This window comes from Leiobunum rupestre, chromosome 4 (genome assembly GCF_980474605.1).
Source record: "Leiobunum rupestre chromosome 4, qqLeiRupe1.1.hap1, whole genome shotgun sequence".
Lineage (NCBI taxonomy): Eukaryota > Metazoa > Arthropoda > Arachnida > Opiliones > Sclerosomatidae > Leiobunum > Leiobunum rupestre.
In genome coordinates this window covers 18,658,913-18,677,278 of record NC_143387.1, presented here as the reverse complement: position 1 = coordinate 18,677,278, position 18,366 = coordinate 18,658,913, and positions in this window count along the sequence as shown.

Genomic DNA, 18,366 nt, shown 5'->3' with positions numbered 1-18,366 from the left:
ATGTTCCTAATGTCCTTTGGATTAGTGATATAAACATTGATATCTTAAATACCACTGAATATCATGTATCTGATTACTTAAATATTATATATGAATGTGGATGAATGTCATGTATTAACAACCCTAATCGGGTATCCGATACGTCTAGTTCACTAATTAATGAAATTAATATTACGGATCATTATGCAGTTGTCTTAAACATTCCAAATATCCGTAGTACTCCTTGTGAAACGCCTAGACAAAATTTCCAACATAATTTCATAGATCATCAAGAATTATTATATAATGTTAAAAAATAATCAAGGAGATCAATATTAATGGAAAATGATTGCAATGTCGCGACTAATATCTTTATGGAAATTTTACAAGTCAACTTAAATATAGCTAGTAAAACCAATTATATTAAATATTCTCATAAGAAAAAACGCCATACGTGGAATGATATTTCCGTTAGACAATGTGCTACACCGAACTTTTCTTCTCTTAAAGGCTACAACTACTCTAGACGTCATGGAATTCTTATTTTTCCATCCAAGTCAATGCTTAGGTGGTGTTAATGGAAAAACAGGCGGGTCACCAGTTATCAAGTTATGATTGAGGCAAGAAGCGACCCAACTTTATCCTAAATTAGATTAGTGTTACTCATTATCGACGAAATGTCCAACAAACCCCAAACCACCTATAATATAAACTAAGACTGAATCATCGGGTTGAAAGACACTACAAAGCACATGAATAGCTCTGCCAGAGCATCAGAGCGGCCTAGTGTGAGTGCAGGGGATCAGATTAAGCATTAAAAAACCAAGAACCCGAAGATTGCTTATCACCTTCTATGCTTTTTAATTAGTGGAATTTCAATCTCATTTGATATACCTGGTGCCTACTTTTTTTCGAAACAACTCTCGGGTGAAGAGCTGCACTAGTTCACGCTCTCTGTTTTTTAACAAATAGAAGCTAGTGGTTTTTTCATCAAACAGATTTCAGTTTATAACCACAAAACAAATTGTTGGGAAATAGTCCTCGTGCCACCCTAAATTACAAATGTTTCTCGTCCAGTGGATAAATTTAGAAACCAGATTTTCGCACCTTCTTTTCAACCCAAGCCATGCTATAAAGAAAATTTGAACAAAGTTTCTTGAAAGTCTTAGTGAGGAAGGTTCTGAAGACGTTTCAGGCAATTATGTCATCTGTCTCTTCGAGCTACAGAAGAATGAGAACATCAAAGCTAGTCTATGCCTTACAAGAAAGGCAGTTTATCTGAACAATTTTGAAAAGATGAATGTCCAACGAGTTATAGATATCTTTTGTCCGTAGCTGTTCTTGAATATCTGAAGACCTTCACTGGAAATCATCCATCTGCGCACAAATTCAGAACTGTCGGAAAAGGACCATCCAAAAGTGGTATGACACGCGTTAAATCAAAATGTCCGTTCTCCTCTATGAATGACGAGATTTAAAATGATTTCTCACTCTATCTGGAAAATGTTCAGTCAGGTCAGGAGAAGAAAGTTCTAACAAATAAAACTTATGAAGCTCTAAGAATCACTACTCAATGCAAGAGATCTTGCGTGAATCCCCTTCATAAATCTGGTTATCATTATTAACCAGAAAACAAACCAGTGACGTCATCGAAATGTTTTCTGCATTCTTAGACGAATATCAGTTCATAATATTTGATAAAGAAAGGTACACTCACAAAATCAAACGTACCTGTAGACAGCATCGTAGATCTGCAAGCCAGACTTACCACTGGACTAGATGAATTATAAATCCATACCTCTACTTGGAATGCTTATCGCTAGTGATGTAAGTCGGGTATATACCCAGTGGGTAGGGTATTTTTAAACGGGTATTTACTGTTGTATAAGTGTAAACATAGTTCATAATTGTAGATATGTTTTATATAATAGATTCGACCTTTAATCATTCTAGTGATAAATGTATAGTTTTTTATCAGGGTATAAATACCTGTACGCATGATTGTAACGGCATTCATTAGTTTCCTTAGGACTCAATAAATGTTATCTTTTTCTGGCAATTATAGACGTGGCTGTTTCTTAAGCATCAATCTTATATCACAACATGGTGTCAGAGTAAAAAGTCGTCCCTCGAGAATTCCGAATACCGTCATCTCCGAACCGTCACCGGTTGTTCCAGTTCCAATACCACCATGACCGCCGTTGCTCCGGCTGCATCATACGCTACGTTCAAGATCAACCCACCAGAACCGCTATCACGTCCGGAAGAATGGACAGGTTGGAGAGATTCCGCCAAGCCTCTGGTCTCAGTAAGGGGACCGGCTCGGAACAAGTCAATGCTCTAGTCTACTTTATTGGGGAACACGCTGAGGCTATCTATGAATCGTTCAAACTGACCGCTGAAGGAGAAGGCAACTACGACACAGTCCGGAACAAGTTCAAGAGTCACTACGTCGTTAAAAAGAACCGTACCTACGCGCGCGCCAAGTTCAATTCCCGAACACAAATGGAGGGGGAGTGCATGGAGGAATTTATTACAGCACTACATGCCTTGGCCAAGCATTGCGAGTACGGCGACCTTCATGAAGAGATGATATACGATCGTATTGTGGTCGTAATACGGGACAAGCGACTCTCCGAGCGACTTCAGCTAGAGCCGAATCTCACCTTAGAAAAGGCCGTGACCATGACGAAACAAAATGAGCAGATTAAGCGTCAGCAAAAGGAGATTCACTCTGACAATTATAAGTCCGCAGTTGATCGAGTCCAAGCACATAGGTCCAAACCGGTGTCCGGGACGCAACAGGTCCCGAATAAGCCAGCAACGAACTACGATAAGCTCCAGTCAAGAAACACACAGCAGCGATTTCACGAGTCACCTAATGACGGATGTCAGAACTGTGGGAGTTCGAAGACTCATCCAAGAGGTAGATGTCCGGCATTTAACACAACCTGCTATAATTGCCAGAAAAAGGGGCATTTCAAGAAACTATGTAGAAGTGCGGCTGTGGACGAGATCGCGTGTATCACCACCAAACCAGAAGCGTTCTTGGGTGCGCTGCAGGGAGGAAGAAACAAAAAGTGGATGGTTACCGTTCTAGTCAAAGACCAGCTGGCAAAGTTTAAAGTCGACACAGGCGCCGAAGTCAGCGCGATAACCAAAGATATAGTACAGTCGTCGAACCTGCACAAAGCAATACAAGAGTCAGACAGACGTATGTATGGTCGTGGTCGAAAAGAGCTGCGCTGTCTAGGGATGGTTTGGTCTGAGCTGAAATATCGAGGCCGAGTGGTAAGAGAAAAACTTTACGTAATTCCTAATTTGGAAACTCCACTACTTAGCCTGGAAGCGAGCCAGAAATTGAAGATCGTTGCGAGAATAGACGCCGTAGCGGAAGATAAAGGAGCATGTCCGACTCTGCAAGACTTCCCGTCATTATTCTCAGGTCTTGGTAAGGTAGAGAAACCATATACTATTCGTCTTCAAGCAGGTGCGGAACCGTACGCTCTACCCGCCGCACGCAGAGTGGCGCTACCTCTGATGCAACGAACCAAAGACGAAATCGAGCGCATGTTAAAAGAGAAGGTCATAACGCCAATCGCAGAGCCCACTAATTGGTGCGCCCCAATGGTTGTGGTGCGGAAGTCCTCTGACCAACTCCGAATATGCGTCAACTACACAGAACTCAACAAGCACAATAAGAGGGAGAGGTTCCAGCTGCCGGCGGTTGACTATATCCTTGGACAGCTGGCTAACGCAAAATTTTTCACCAAACTAGATGCTGTGAGCGGCTACTGGCAGATACCGCTAAGTCCAGAATCAGCTCGCCTGACAACGTTCATAACGCCGTTCGGGAGATACTTCTTTAATCGTCTACCGTTCGGTTTGAGTTCAGCATCAGAGCACTTCCAGCGAAGAATAAGTGAATGTCTTCAAGGAATTGAAGGAACGTCAAACTTACAAGACGACATCATCGTGTGGGGATCAAATCAAGAAGAGCACGATCACCGTCTTCTAAAGGTCTTGGAACGTTTAATGGAAGAAAATATCACCCTAAATAAAGATAAGTGCCAATTCTCTGTCACAAGAATTAGTTTCTTAGGGCATATCATAGACGCAGAGGGGATTGAACCAGATGGCGAGATGGTTTCAGCGATCCAGAAATTTCCAAAGCCAGAAAACCCAAAGGACTTAAAACGGCTATTCGGCACTGTCAACTATCTTGGTAAATTCATCCCCAACATGTCTGAGATCCTGCAACCACTGAACTCATTATGTAGCACCAAGAACGCATGGCAATGGGGAGGAGCCCAGGAGAACGCGTTCGCACGTATCAAGAAAATACTGAGTAACAAACCAGTACTTGCAGCCTACGACCCAGCGAAACCGACGATCATAGCAGCCGACGCATCGTCCTTCGGTATTGGCGCTGAGCTGAAGCAAAGACTAGTTGATGGACAACTCCGACCAGTTGCTTTCGGGTCCAAGACGCTATCCGATGCTGAAAAACGCTACGCGCAAATTGAGAAGGAGGCGCTAGCTTTAGCGTGGGCGTGTGAACGTTTCAAAGATTACGTCACTGGCATACCAATTGAACTCGAAACGGACCACAAGCCTCTCGTTTCAATCCTTCAGAGTAAGCATCTTGATGATCTACCACCTCGACTTCAAAGTTTACGTTCCAGGCAAAGAGCTCATTGTTGCAGACACTCTTTCGCGCAGTCCACTAACAGACGTGCGAAGTGTAGAACTCGAGCAAGAAATCGCAGCCCATGTAAATCTAATCACGGCAAGTCTTCCTGTCACTGACGTCAGACTTTCTGAAATAGCGGAAGCTCAAACTGACGACACGACGTGCCAGATGTTGCGCACGTACATCAGGGATGGCTGGCCACCCAAGAAGCGGGTAAATATATCATGCTCACCTTTTTATACCCATCAGAACGAACTTACGGTACAAGATGGCCTGCTTATGTTCGTAGCACGGATCGTCATACCTGTCGGTCTTCAAAGTGACATACTATCGAAGATCCACGTGGGGCACCAAGGTATATCGAAGTGCAGAGAGCGTGCCAAATCAGCTGTCTGGTGGCCGGGAATATCACGATCGATTGAGGATACAGTGAAACGTTGTATCCCTTGCATCAAAGAATCAAGCAATCCACGTGAGCCTCTGTTGCCTTCACAATTTCCGCAGACACCTTGCTAGGTGGTTGCGATAGACCTCTTCTATCTGGAGAAACGATGGTACCTGCTGGCAACGGACTATTATTCGCGGTTCTTCGAAATACGACCACTTACAGACTTGAAGTCAGTTGCTGTCATTCAACATCTCAAATAAATATTCGCTGTGCATGGAATCCCAGAGACCATACGGAGCGATAACGGACCCCAGTTTGAGCGTGTCCAATCATCAGCATTCGCCTCCTTTGCCAAAGAATATGGGTTCCAAGTTATAACCTCTAGTCCCCGCTATCCACGCAGCAACGGCTTCGTAGAAGCAGCGGTCAAGGTCGTCAAGCAAACACTAAAGAAATCAGATGATCCGTTACTAGCATACCGAACAACTCCACTATCCAACGGCTTCAGTCCAGCGGAGCTGCTGATGGGCAGGAAACTACGCTCAACAGTACCGATTGCGCCCAGTCAACTAGAACCGTTCACGCCATCACGAGAACTCGTCGTCGAAAGAGAGGATAGTCAGAAGGCCCAATCTAAACGAAACTACGACCAGCGTCACAGTGTGAAAGAACTCAGACCATTGTCCGCAGGAGAGGTAGTCTGGATAGTCGACCTACGACGCCAAGGAACAATCCTTCGAGCAGCGAACGAGCCCAGGTCATATCACGTGTCAACGTCAACAGGCACGGAACCGTTTTCATCTAATACCTATTCCAGTGAACGATGAAACGAACACCACCGGAGCCAGACGGAAGAGTAGTCCCATACGACCCAGTCACGCAACTCAGCCAAACGCAAGCAAGACAACATCCGTCGTCCGCGTCCGGCACCCTGCAAGAAGTCCGAGCCGAGTAACATTCAGCAACGCAGTCCCGCAGAACGAGGCCACAACCAACACGTGCTCGACCAGTACAGCGTCTGCAGAATCTCAGAACAATCCGACAACAGCGAAGGTGTATTCAAGATGTGGGCGTGAGATCAAAAGAATTGAAATATTCAATGCCTGTACTTAAACGGAAGGGTGTTGTATAAGTGTAAACATAGTTCATAATTGTAGATATGTTTTAATTAATAGATTCGACCTTTAATCATTCTAGTGATAAATGTATAGTTATTTATCAGGGTATAAATACCTGTACGCATGATTGTAACGGCATTCATTAGTTTCCTTACGACTCAATAAATGTTATCTTTGACTCAAGACGTGGCTGTTTCTTAAGCATCAATCTTAAATCACAACATTTACCTGGGTATTTACCCCATGCAGGGGTAAATAACCGAAACTAGGGTTTTTAATATTTTATTATTTTTTTTTTAAATTCATGTCTTTTATGGATTTTTCCTCAGATGGCGTTAGTGTATTATTATTATAGCGTCAAATGGAGCCATCTATTATCCTTCTTGTGAATCTTTTCTAATTATGTTGCTTAGGCTTAGACGCTTAGAAATGAGTAAGGAAAAGGGTCCAGCTTGGGAGTTTTTAAAGTTTAAAATAAAGGTGTGGTATGCAAATATTGTTGAAAGGAATACAAGCATTCTAATGTCAACAAAATGACGAAGCATATAAGAAAATGTTTTAAATGTGCAAATGAAATGAAAAAAACCTTGATGCTGCGGTTATGATTAGTAATAAAATGAGCAAGAATGTCACCACAACAAAGATAACAAGTTAATCAAGTTAACAACAGCAGCAAGACCAAAACGAAGAATGGTAATTCAATTGGAAAAAAACGTTCAAAGATAGGGTTGCTCTAAAATTACCTGGTCAAACCAGGTGGGGAAGCCACCTATTCTGTTTACAGAGTTTGTCATCAAATAAATTTGTACTCCAGAAACTAGCTGTTAGTGAGGAAGCGACTCTCTTCTAAAATGAAGACTGCTTGATGACAGTCTATTTTGGGTTCGTGTTGAAAAGATGATAAATATCTTGAGCCCAATAATAGAGTTGATAACTTAGATCGAGTCAAACACGCCTCTGATCCACAAAGTGTACACTTAATTTAACAAGTTACAAACCACTTAAATAGAACAGATTATTGTATCCCCTCTTAAAAAAGCCGAGGAGAAGAAGATACTTTCGAAATTTGAGAAACGGAAAGAATTTGGCTAAGGCAAAATTCATTTGGCTGCCGACCTGTTAAATCCTGCTGCACAAGGTTGCAAATTGAAGCCAGAAGAACTACTGGAGGCAATATCTTTTATCTGTGAAGTTGGTGACCATCTGGACTTGAAATCTGTAGACCTTCGTAAAGATATAGCAGATTACCGAGATGAAGAGGGAATTTGGCAACGACCTTTCATTTGGGAAGCTGTATCTGGAAATCAGATCAGTCCAATATTGTGGTGGAGAGGATTGAGGGGGATTTGTGTGTTGGCTGACGTGGCAGGCCCTTAATGGGTCAGAGTGTGCAATAACTGGTGGCTTTACCAGGGAGTCGGGGTCCGGCTCTTGTAACCCACAAGGGCGGTGGTGCACTGGGAGTTGTTAGCTCTGGTCAAATGGTCCTATCTCCACCTCCGACTTCAGTCAGGTAGGGGCTGGATACTGAGTTTCGGCTCAGGCTAACGGAGAGGGTCCGTGCAAACTAGTCGCCTCGGCGGATTGGGTAGCCTGCTGTGGGGTAGCGAGCCTCCGTATGAGGGCACGGCAGTCCTGTTTCCCGGCCTTTTGGAGTCCCACCGGGATATCCGGTGCCAGCTGTCCCGGGTTACTTGGACTGCTCTGTGCTCGTCGTTCCCCTTTAGGAGCTCTCGCCAAAGGGTTTGACTCCTTACCTCCGTAGGTAGGGTGTCGGCTGGAGTTGCTACAGCATCCACTCTTACTCCCACTGCTGTGTGCGAAGTGGGAAATGGTCCACCCATTGCTGCACCTTCAGCTGGGTTGTTTGGCTTGCGTCAAAGGTGCGATAATCAGTAGTGGGGTACTGCTACCCGTGCTGGATTTGTCACCTGTCCGGGCTTGTGGACGCTGGCGTAGGGCACTATGATGATAGACCTCCGGTGGTATGGTCTCTGTTACTCGGTACACCAGGTTATAAATTCTGACACACTGGCTGACGTGGCAGTAGGATCGTTGGGGCACCTGTTACATCAGCTGCCACAGAAAGGACATTTAGTAACAAGAAGGGAAATAGATTATCAACAGAGCGAGCAGCCAAAATAACCTATTTATCTGTAACTGGAATCTACTCAATCGTTAGAATGATATCGAAATGAGAAGAAACAGAAAAATCATTCGTCATCAGATTCAGAACCCAACGAAGATCAGAACATGGAGGCTTCATCTACTTCTAATAGAAACAACGATGAGGAAATAGATATTAGGGGCCTTAGGGCCAGCCAGAGCCTGAACTATTATCAAGCGACGAAAATGATTAAATAATATTTAATTTAGATCCATAATAAGTTCAATTGTTCTCTCATTGTAAAAAACAAAAAAAATAAGTTTAATATGACTTAATATGTTAGACTCGTTTAAGTTTTTTTAATTACGAAAAACGAACAATTTCATATTTGTTTTATAAAACCCGGTTATATTTGTAAGATTTGGTTATTTACCCGGGTAAGTACCCCAGGTATTTACCCTAAGTTATATATACCCGGGTCTTTTACATCACTATTATCGCGGCAGATTTTCGTCTCGATGTGATTGACGGTTTTTTTGCCGTCACTATGTTAACTTAACAAACAGCTACTGAGAAGGTAGCGCGCCCAGACGAGATAATTTTTATCGTAGGCGGGGTCAAAGCCGCCAGTGATCTTAACATACGCGATACGACAGGATAAGTATTCCAAGTAGAGGTATGGATTCCTGTCTGAAGTCACTGATTTTTTCCATAATCTGAACGTGTACCCAAATACTCAGAGATCAACATTAAGACTAGCAAGACTTTACTTGGCCAGTTACGTAATTCGGATCATGAAATAAAATAATTTTGGCCAGTAATGCATTGATAATGTGTCCCAAACTTATTCTATTTAATACAATTAACGGACAGACGGATTCTGGGAAGTTCCCAACAAACTTTCATCAAGTGAATTGCAACTGTGATTACATTTGTCGCGAGAGTTGTACTCTATCTGCGTGAATCACCTGGAATATGTCACACATCAAATCCCATTTAATGCCAAGAATTTCTGCGTGACTTGAACGATGACTATCCTCGACATTACACATAAGTATGAAAATATGGAACCACTAATCATAAGATATATCTATAAAACAATATCCACCCGATTTGGGAGAGTGAAAGAACTCGTCACCAAACCTCTTTAACGGAAGGTTCACAGATTTAATATACTATATTTATTTTCACCGAGTTTTTCAAATTGTAGTGTATAGTAAGAGTTGTTCTTACTTGTTAGTCTTAATCTCTTCTTCTACTTTTCGGATTATAATTTTCCATTTCCCTTTAGATAACCCCAAAAATATCACAACCAATTTTGACAAATACCACCAATTAGCTCCAATACCACCACCAATTAAGGCCACCTTTTTGAGAAAGTAGAAAAACATTTTCCAAAGCCTTTCTACACACTGTGTTTATTTGCTATGATAATTTTAATATGGAATCTGTGCTAAGAATGTTATATGAAATCACTGAACTTTGATAATAATAAAATTAAACTTTTAAATTGGCTTTTTTACTCTTGCTTACTGCTTTGTCTTTTTTTTTTACCTTGGATTATTTTTCCGGTGGCTTTTTTACTGACAACCTGAGAGCTTTGGCCAGTAGGGGATTTTTCAACTGATTTCAAAGTCGAGATAATACTCTTCTCTGTAGTGTACGATTTTTGACACTTAACATGAACCGTGATACAGTTCAGTCCTACAAGTTGGATTTCGTTGTGATATCTTCTTTACAAAATACTTTCCCGCAATGTTTTTAACCCTTGTTGTGAAAGAGAAAGACTTTTACCTTCTGTTAAACTCTCTTCACAAATAAAACAAAGAAAATCTGAATTACTTAAAGCTGCCATCACCATTTGTTTTGATTAAAATCTCCGAGACAAAGTATATTTTAAGGTTAATTGTGTCCTAAGTGGCAAAGACTCGTAGGACGTTTTTTTGAAAAAATAAGTTAAAAAAGGCGTTTCAAAACGCGATACAGCGCACTGCATTCAAACGCTTAAATTTAAAGATAATCTCCTGGCAACGACTAGTAAAAGAAATTATTCATGGGCTTCGGCTGTTACTTTCCGAATTACTGCAGTGGCTGATTTGGTTGCAGCTGAAGGTCATGCATGAAAAGGTTTTTTGCGAGTTCAGGTTCGTTAACTGGAAGCGTAGGTCTTCCAGAAGATAAATACGTCACATCTGTATCTAAAAGATACCCTTAAAGACTTTCTAGGTTATATTCCTACAGACCAAACTTTAAAAAAAAACTTCTAAAAAGTACGGTAATGACATCCTAATTTGTCCAGGGAAAAACAGGCATCCGATTATTTGTTTCTGTGAAATTCAGATGAACAAGAAAGCATGATAATTGTAAGGGCGGCCGCCAACATAATACCAGGTCGGTGGTATATGACACCCATAGCTATCCTCCATCAGATGCTTTTTCGACAATGTCGGAAATGAAATTCCAAAATCTACGCAAATTTTTCAGGAATCCATCTTCATGAAAAAGAAACGAGGAAATTAAAACATTTGTCAGAATGTATGGCCCGGTTTACCAGTAAGATTAAAACCACACCACCGGAGGTCTATCATCATAGTGCCCTACGCCAGTGTCCACACGCCCCAACAAGTGACAAATCCAACATGGGTAGTAGTACCCTACTACTGATGGTCTCAACTTAGACGCAAGCAACTCAACCCAGCAGAAGGTGCAACAATGGGACGACCAACCCCTCACTTCGCACACAACAGTGGGAATAAGAGCGGATACTCTAGCAACTCCAGCAACTCGAGCCGACACCCTACCTACGTATAGTAGATAGTCATAACCTTCAGAAAGAGTCTCTAAAGTGGAACGACGGGCACACAGCGGTCCGCATAACCCGATACAGCTGGCACCGGAAATCCGGGTGGACTCCAAAATGCCAGGAAATGGGACCACTGCGCCTCAAACGATGACCGACAGCAGGCAACCCAATCCTCTGAGGCGGCCAGTTTGCCTGAACCCTCTCCGTTAGGCCGAGCCGAAGCTCAGTTTCGAGCCCATACCTGACTGAAGTCGGAGGGGGAGATAGGACCATTTGATCCGAGCTAACATCTCCCAGTGCGCCACTGCCCTAATGGGTTACAAGAGCCGGACCCCGACTCCCTGGTAAAGCCACCAGTTATTGCACACTCTGACCCATTTAGGGCCAGGAAATTTAGACAGTTGCTAATGCTATTATCACAGATGCCTGACCAAGATCACTTCTATCATCATTGCATGTGGGGCTTGCAGCTTTTTTATCGAAGAAGTATAGTTACTGATTTTATATATACTTCCTACGGAGAAGCCAGACTGTTCGAAACTTTAGCCTTAATATATCCTCAAAAAACATGGTGTCCAGTTCTTTCTTGCAATTTGTGTTTGACAATGCAGATATCAACATAAACACTGTGGACGGATTCAATGGGAGGAATACAATGCGTAACTCCTTCAACTTTTGTTTCGTCGGGAGAGAGAATCGTTCGATTATCAGTTCCGCAGCGCGCATATCATTGCAGAATTTGGGCATATCCCGTTAACACCCTTCGGAAATCAAGGCTTAAACGATATAGAAATTAAACATCTGGATAAAATAAATCCCCTCGACAACAGAGTAGAGCTGTTACCAAATGATTTTTTGTGGCTACATGAGAAATGGGCTGACACTGTCCTAAATAATACTTTTGTACGAATAAGATGTCAGGTTTACTTAATGATACGTGAAACATCGTTTTATTGCGGATACAAAAATCATTTTCAACATAGTGGTGTGGGTGGGTCAACGTTCTCTGTATCTCCGAAAGGGTCACTTTTATAGCGAATATCCAAGGGAATAATCTACTCATTGGAAGTATATCAAAAATGTTAATTGGAAAGATGATATCGGCAAAAATATTTATTTATTAAAGAGAACCTACTAATAAAGCGATTAAAAAAATTCCCAGATTTCAAAAAATTATTTCTTTATTAAACTACCTGCCACCTGGCTTATTAAGCCCGAGTAGATTTTTTGGTTTTAGTTTCAGAGAGCTGCCATTTTTGAAGCCGGTTCAAGAACAATTGTACGAAATTGCTTTTGCCACTATGCCACCGACCAAAAGCGACATAAGACCTTATGTCACTTTTGCACCGACGTAGATAGGAAGACCAAACAGAGATGGGCACACCTCTCAATGACTTACTCACACTCACTCTTAAATAAAAGATTTGAGAACTACTCACACCTACTCCAAGTCACTTTAAAATAGAATGATAAATCTAACTCCAGCACTCACACAATTTTTAAGTTCAAAGATAAGTCTTCTCAAAACTTATTATCTATTAAATAGCTAAAATAACTACTCCTTTCACTCACACTAAGTCTTAGAAACATAATCAGCTCATCTACCACTCCTTTATTACAGTTTGTTTGTTTGGTTTTTTTTTCAATTTAAGCCTCTTCGCACAAGCGAAGGGCGTTCATTTCAAAAACCAGGAATATTAAAAAAAAAAACAATAAAAACCATAATTACTTATTTACAAATTTACAAGCCACCACCTAATTGACAAAATTAATAGTAACATTTTGTTCGTGTTCACTTATTAAACCAGAAGTCAAGATTATTGGGTATAAGGCAACACTATATATATATTTCTATAAATTTTCTTAGACGAATATTAAAGTCCGTTTCAATTAGAAGTGAACTGTCCTCTACACAATTGTTAATTTTTTTGTTATACGAAAAGTAAATGGCCAACTTACTTAAAGCAAACAGGTTTTTAGTAATATTGGAAAAGGGACCTGAATTTACGTTATACACCCAATATATCGTTTTATCAATTTTAAATTCTTTATCATATTTACAAAAATAAGATCTATAGTTTTTCCAAGAAGCGTATAGTTATTGGACATTCCAATTTAAATTTCCACAGATATACTGACAAAAGGGACATCCAGGTTTTATATTAAACAGTTTAGAGGCCAAATATGGGGAGATTACAAAGCTGTACAAAAGTCGCCATAGTATGTTACTCTCATGGTTTGTAAAGGAACTATTCCATATAAATTTACAGTTAATTTTTTCACAATCTATATCACCCGTTATGTCGCTAACTAAATTATACGGTTTTTGGATATGAGTTTTAGGTACCGGATTAAAAAGTGTTTGTAATTTAGCGTTTACAGTGTCCACATTACTTTCACTGAGTTGGAGTTGTAACCGGAGATTGATATTTATCGGCACTCCAAAGTTTTCAATTCTAAAAAAACTCGGTGGAAATTCACGAGCGAGGTCCGCTTTGATTAATTCTACTTGTCGGGTTAACGATCTTTTTGTGGCAGCACTGATATTTCTATCCTCCTCGGAAAACTCGAACTCATGTTTTTCGGTGTTGAATATATTTTCGAAGAATTGGAAACCATCTGACTTCCATTTCGGGTGATATAGTTAGAGACTCAGGAAAGAGCATCTCCAGATTGGATATTTTAGTAGGGACGAAAGATTCGGTGGTTTTGATAGCGTGATTGGCAACGATTTCCAGAAGTAGAACAGGTTTTGGTAATACTTTGACAGGTGGTCTTATTTCAAGACAAGGTTTTTGAGGCTGAGAACGGTAAAGTCTAAAGTCATAATGTTTGCGGATTTTAAGTGGTACATGGCTAATTCAATTTCGCCAGTGTGGCCCTTGTTGTTTATCCAGGGACCCTATCGCCAGAGGAAGCTTATGCTCTTCAAAGTATTCAATGACGTCGCGGACGGTTGATATATTGGAGCTAATGCTACGGCCAGGAATACTAGAGGATTGATCCTGGTCTATGATGTTACCAATGACCTTCCGAATCCGGTTCCCTTGAACCTTTGCTAAATTTTTGTAGTCCACATTCAAAAGTGAAATGGGTCGCCAATATTTTAAGTCTTGGGTCGCTTTGTTTAAAAATTAAAATTATGATCGCCATGGAAAAAGAACTTGGGATTGAATCTAGACTCAGTATCGACAAAACTACTTGGAGAAGTACCACTCTTATTAATGGCCAAAAGTGCTGGTAGAATTCGTTTGTCAAGCCGTCGATGCAGGGTTGGAAAAAAGCCGGCTTTTTTTGAAAAGATCCAGACCAGTGGTTCTAATTGGCTATAACCGGTTTTGTTCGGTTATATCCGGCTAAAATATAAACAGTGCCTTTTACATATGGAAGTAGAAATTGTCTGCCGTTATTGTCGTAAATAAGGAGCTAAACAAAAAAAAGCGAAATAACTATATAAAATAACTGAATTATTTTGATTTCCGCGGGAAATTCCCCCTAGTTTTTGTGTATGACGCACCGACAGAAACGAGGCAGCGGACTTTGGAACTTTAAACCTACCGAAAAACTGGTAAAAGTAAACCGGTGTCTAAATATGAAACAAAAAATAAACTTAATTTCAAAATAAAAACTATTAATTCACTAAAATATTCATATTGTAATTTTTTTTTAAAAGCCAAATATTCTGGATATTTTCAAGTGGCTATAACCGTTTTAACCAGGTGGCTATATCCGGTATGGCTGGTTCCATGCTAACCCTGCGTCGATGCCTGGTGACTTATGTTTTGGTAGGTTTTTAACGACTTCCTCGAGTTCATGTTTACAGAATTCCGACTCACATATCAACTTCTCATCTTTTGAAAGACTTGGTAACGTGTCGTGGTCCACTTGTTCATAGCTAAAAAGGTTTTCGTAGAAGTTACGTACTTCAGTTAAGACTTCTCTATTATTAGATGTCTCCACACCGTTTTCTTTTAGGACGCGTGTTATTTTATTTATCCCCTCGAAGCTTTCCTCTAACGCGAGGCGCTCCGAGGGGTACTAAGAAGCTAAAGAGAAGTCAACTTTGGCTCTTGTAAGTATCCCTTCGGCCTTTTTATCTTCTAATTGTTTCAATTTTTCTAATAATGTTTCTTTTTGTTTTTCAGTGACGGATGCCTCATCGGACAACTTGGCCTGAATCTGAATAATCTCATCGGACATTTGCTTTGTAGAACGGTACGTATACTCCTTACATAAAGCTTTCAGCCTATATTTAACTTTTTCCCACCAGGGAAGTAGATCTGTATTTCTTTCTGCAATGTTTTTAATTGGCTTTCCCAAAAATATGTAAATATTTTTTGGAAGGAACTGTTTTTTAAAAAGGAATTGTTGAAGCACCAATTGTCACTATGGTAAATATTTCTTACTAGGCCGCCTAGATTCAATTCAAGAAAAATTGCAAGGTGGTCGGAATTTGTCGGGGTTGGTAAAAAGCCGGCTTTTTTTGAAAAAATCCAGACCAGTGGTTCTAATTGGCTATAACCGGTTTTTTGGTTTATAACCGGCTAAAATATAAACAGTGCCTTTTACATATGTAAGTAGAAATTGTCTGCCGTTATTGTCATAAATACGGAGCTAAACAAATAAAGCGAAATAACTATATAAAATAACTGAATTATTTTGATTTCCGTGGGAAATTCCCCCTAGTTTTTGTGTATGACGCACTGACAGAAGCGAGGCAGCGGACTTTGGAACTTTAAACCTACCGAAAAACTGGTAAAAGTAAACCGGTTTATAAATATGAAACAAAAAATAAACTTAATTTCTAAATAAAAACTATTAATTTACTAAAATATTAATATTGTAATTTTTTTAAAAAATAGCCAAAAAATTCTGGATTTTTTCAAGTGGCTATAACTGGATTTAACCAGGTGGCTTTAGCCGGTATGGCTGGTTCTATGCCAACCCTGGAATTTGTTCCGCCTTGATAACAATAAATTTTTTTGACCAGGGGAAATATAATCGGAGATACGTAGTAACGATCAAGACGAGCTCTTTTACCAAAGTTGGAACTATTAGTCCACGTGATGTCACGGCCATATGGATTTAGGGTTCTATAGACATCTTTCAAATTATATAACCCGATTACTTCATTTAGTTTGTTACCAACTGAGATTCTTTGTCCTTTTGTATTATACCGGTCCAATGTAGGATCCAAGGTACAATTGAAATCTCCTACTAAAATAATGTTGGTAATGCTACTTTTCTGGATATCCTCACAAATGGTTTCAAGTATATTTTTGGCGAGCTTGTTTTCCTGTGGTGCATAATAATTATATATGCCTATACTTCAATTGGAATCTTTAAAGATAACGTCACTACGCTGTAAATAACCTTTTACAACCGTAGTGACTTTAAACTCAAAGCATTCTTCAATTAATAAGACGCTTTAATTCCTGTGGCAACTCCCGCTTGGTGGTTGGAAAGTCCATAAAATTGTAATAGAAAAGGATTTAAGAAATTATTTATCGGTGGTGACTCTGTTAAAACGTTTCTTGTAAAAAACAGAGAGTACTCTTTGCCGTTTTTAATAAATTTACCTCTTTAACAAATTGAAAGGGGATGTTTAACCCCCTGGTATTGTAGGATGCTAAAACTAAACTCATAAACAAATATAAAACTCATTTTCTACGTTTTCTTTAAGTTGTGTATCAAATTTTCAATGCGTATAAACTCTTTTTCGTCTTCTACCATTTTATTTTTATTTTTATTTTCAGTTTATTTAAATACACTCATTTTGCACAAAATACTGAGAGGATATCATTACTCACTTGCACACCAAATATCATTCTCAGAGCAAAACCAGCTCTTTAACTTAACTCATTTTATTGAGGCTATATCTGATCTCATCTCATCTCACCTCCCTTTAGAAAATATTTACTCATCTCACTAGCAAACTTTGTCTTTAATTCTTAACAGTTATCAAGAGCAAGTAGTTGAAAGTACGCAAATTAATTTTACTTTGAGCTCTTTGTTTCATAAAATATAACAGTTTACGTTTGTACTTGTCTTAAAGCACGTGTTAAACTTAACTTACTTTAGGAACTTTTACCAAAAGAAAATATCGAGTCAAGAACTCCTTCATTTGATGTTCCTAGTTTTGATATTATTTCTGTATTCAGAGCAGGGTTGGAAAAAAGCCGGCTTTTATTGAAAAAATCCAGACCAGTGGTTCTAATGGGCTATAACCGGTTTTGTTCGGTTATAACCGGCTAAAATATAAACAGTGCCTTTTACATATGTAAGTAGAAATTGTCTGCCGTTATTGTCGTAAATAAGGAGCTAAACAAAAAAAGCGAAATAACTATATAAAATAACTGAATTATTTTGATTTCCGCGGGAAATTCCCCCTAGTTTTTGTGTATGACGCACCGACAGAAACGAGGCAGCGGACTTTGGAACTTTAAACCTACCGAAAAACTGGTAAAAGTAAACCGGTGTCTAAATATGAAACAAAAAATAAACTTAATTTCAAAATGAAAACTATTAATTCACTAAAATATTCATATTGTAATTTTTTTTTAAAAAAGCCAAAAATTCTGGATTTTTCAAGTGGCTATAACTGGTTTTAACCAGGTGGCTATATCCGGTATGGCTGGTTCCATGTTAACCCTGATTCAGAGGGGTTTTGTAAGAAGGGAAACCGAGTCTAGAAATGGGGACTTTATGCGATGTGGGGGTGGAAACATTGGTAACCAGCTGACGCTATGAGGCACTTAGAAAAAGGGAGGGAGGAACTACGTAGGGATTTCCTTTCACTGTCGCTCTCCTTATTCTTTCACTACTGTCAGAGTAACTCAAAGCGTCGCTCTAAAATAATAAACTAAGCACTCACTCCACCTAGTAGACCAGTTGTAATTTAGAATATTTTTATTACTCCCCATTAGCGGTTTAGACGTTTCCCAGATTATGGCTACTCATCCCTCTCATAATTATTTTTTTAAAGATTCACTCACTCAATGTACTCCCTCTTAATTTTCATAAAATAAAATTACTCTTTCGAGCTCGAACAATTTTTCTTATTTAGACACGGCTCTCTCATACTCATTCGTGTTAGCTAACCTCGTACTGATCTCACATCATATGAAAATGGTGAGTATCTTCCCCCAATATACTCATTTCACTCCACCGTGAGATGAGTGCGCAAATCTCTGAGACCAAAGCCCTTCCACAAATTCGTTGCCGCATTCAAGGTGCCAAGCTTTTTGGAACGTCATTATCGATGATCCATTGCAACAA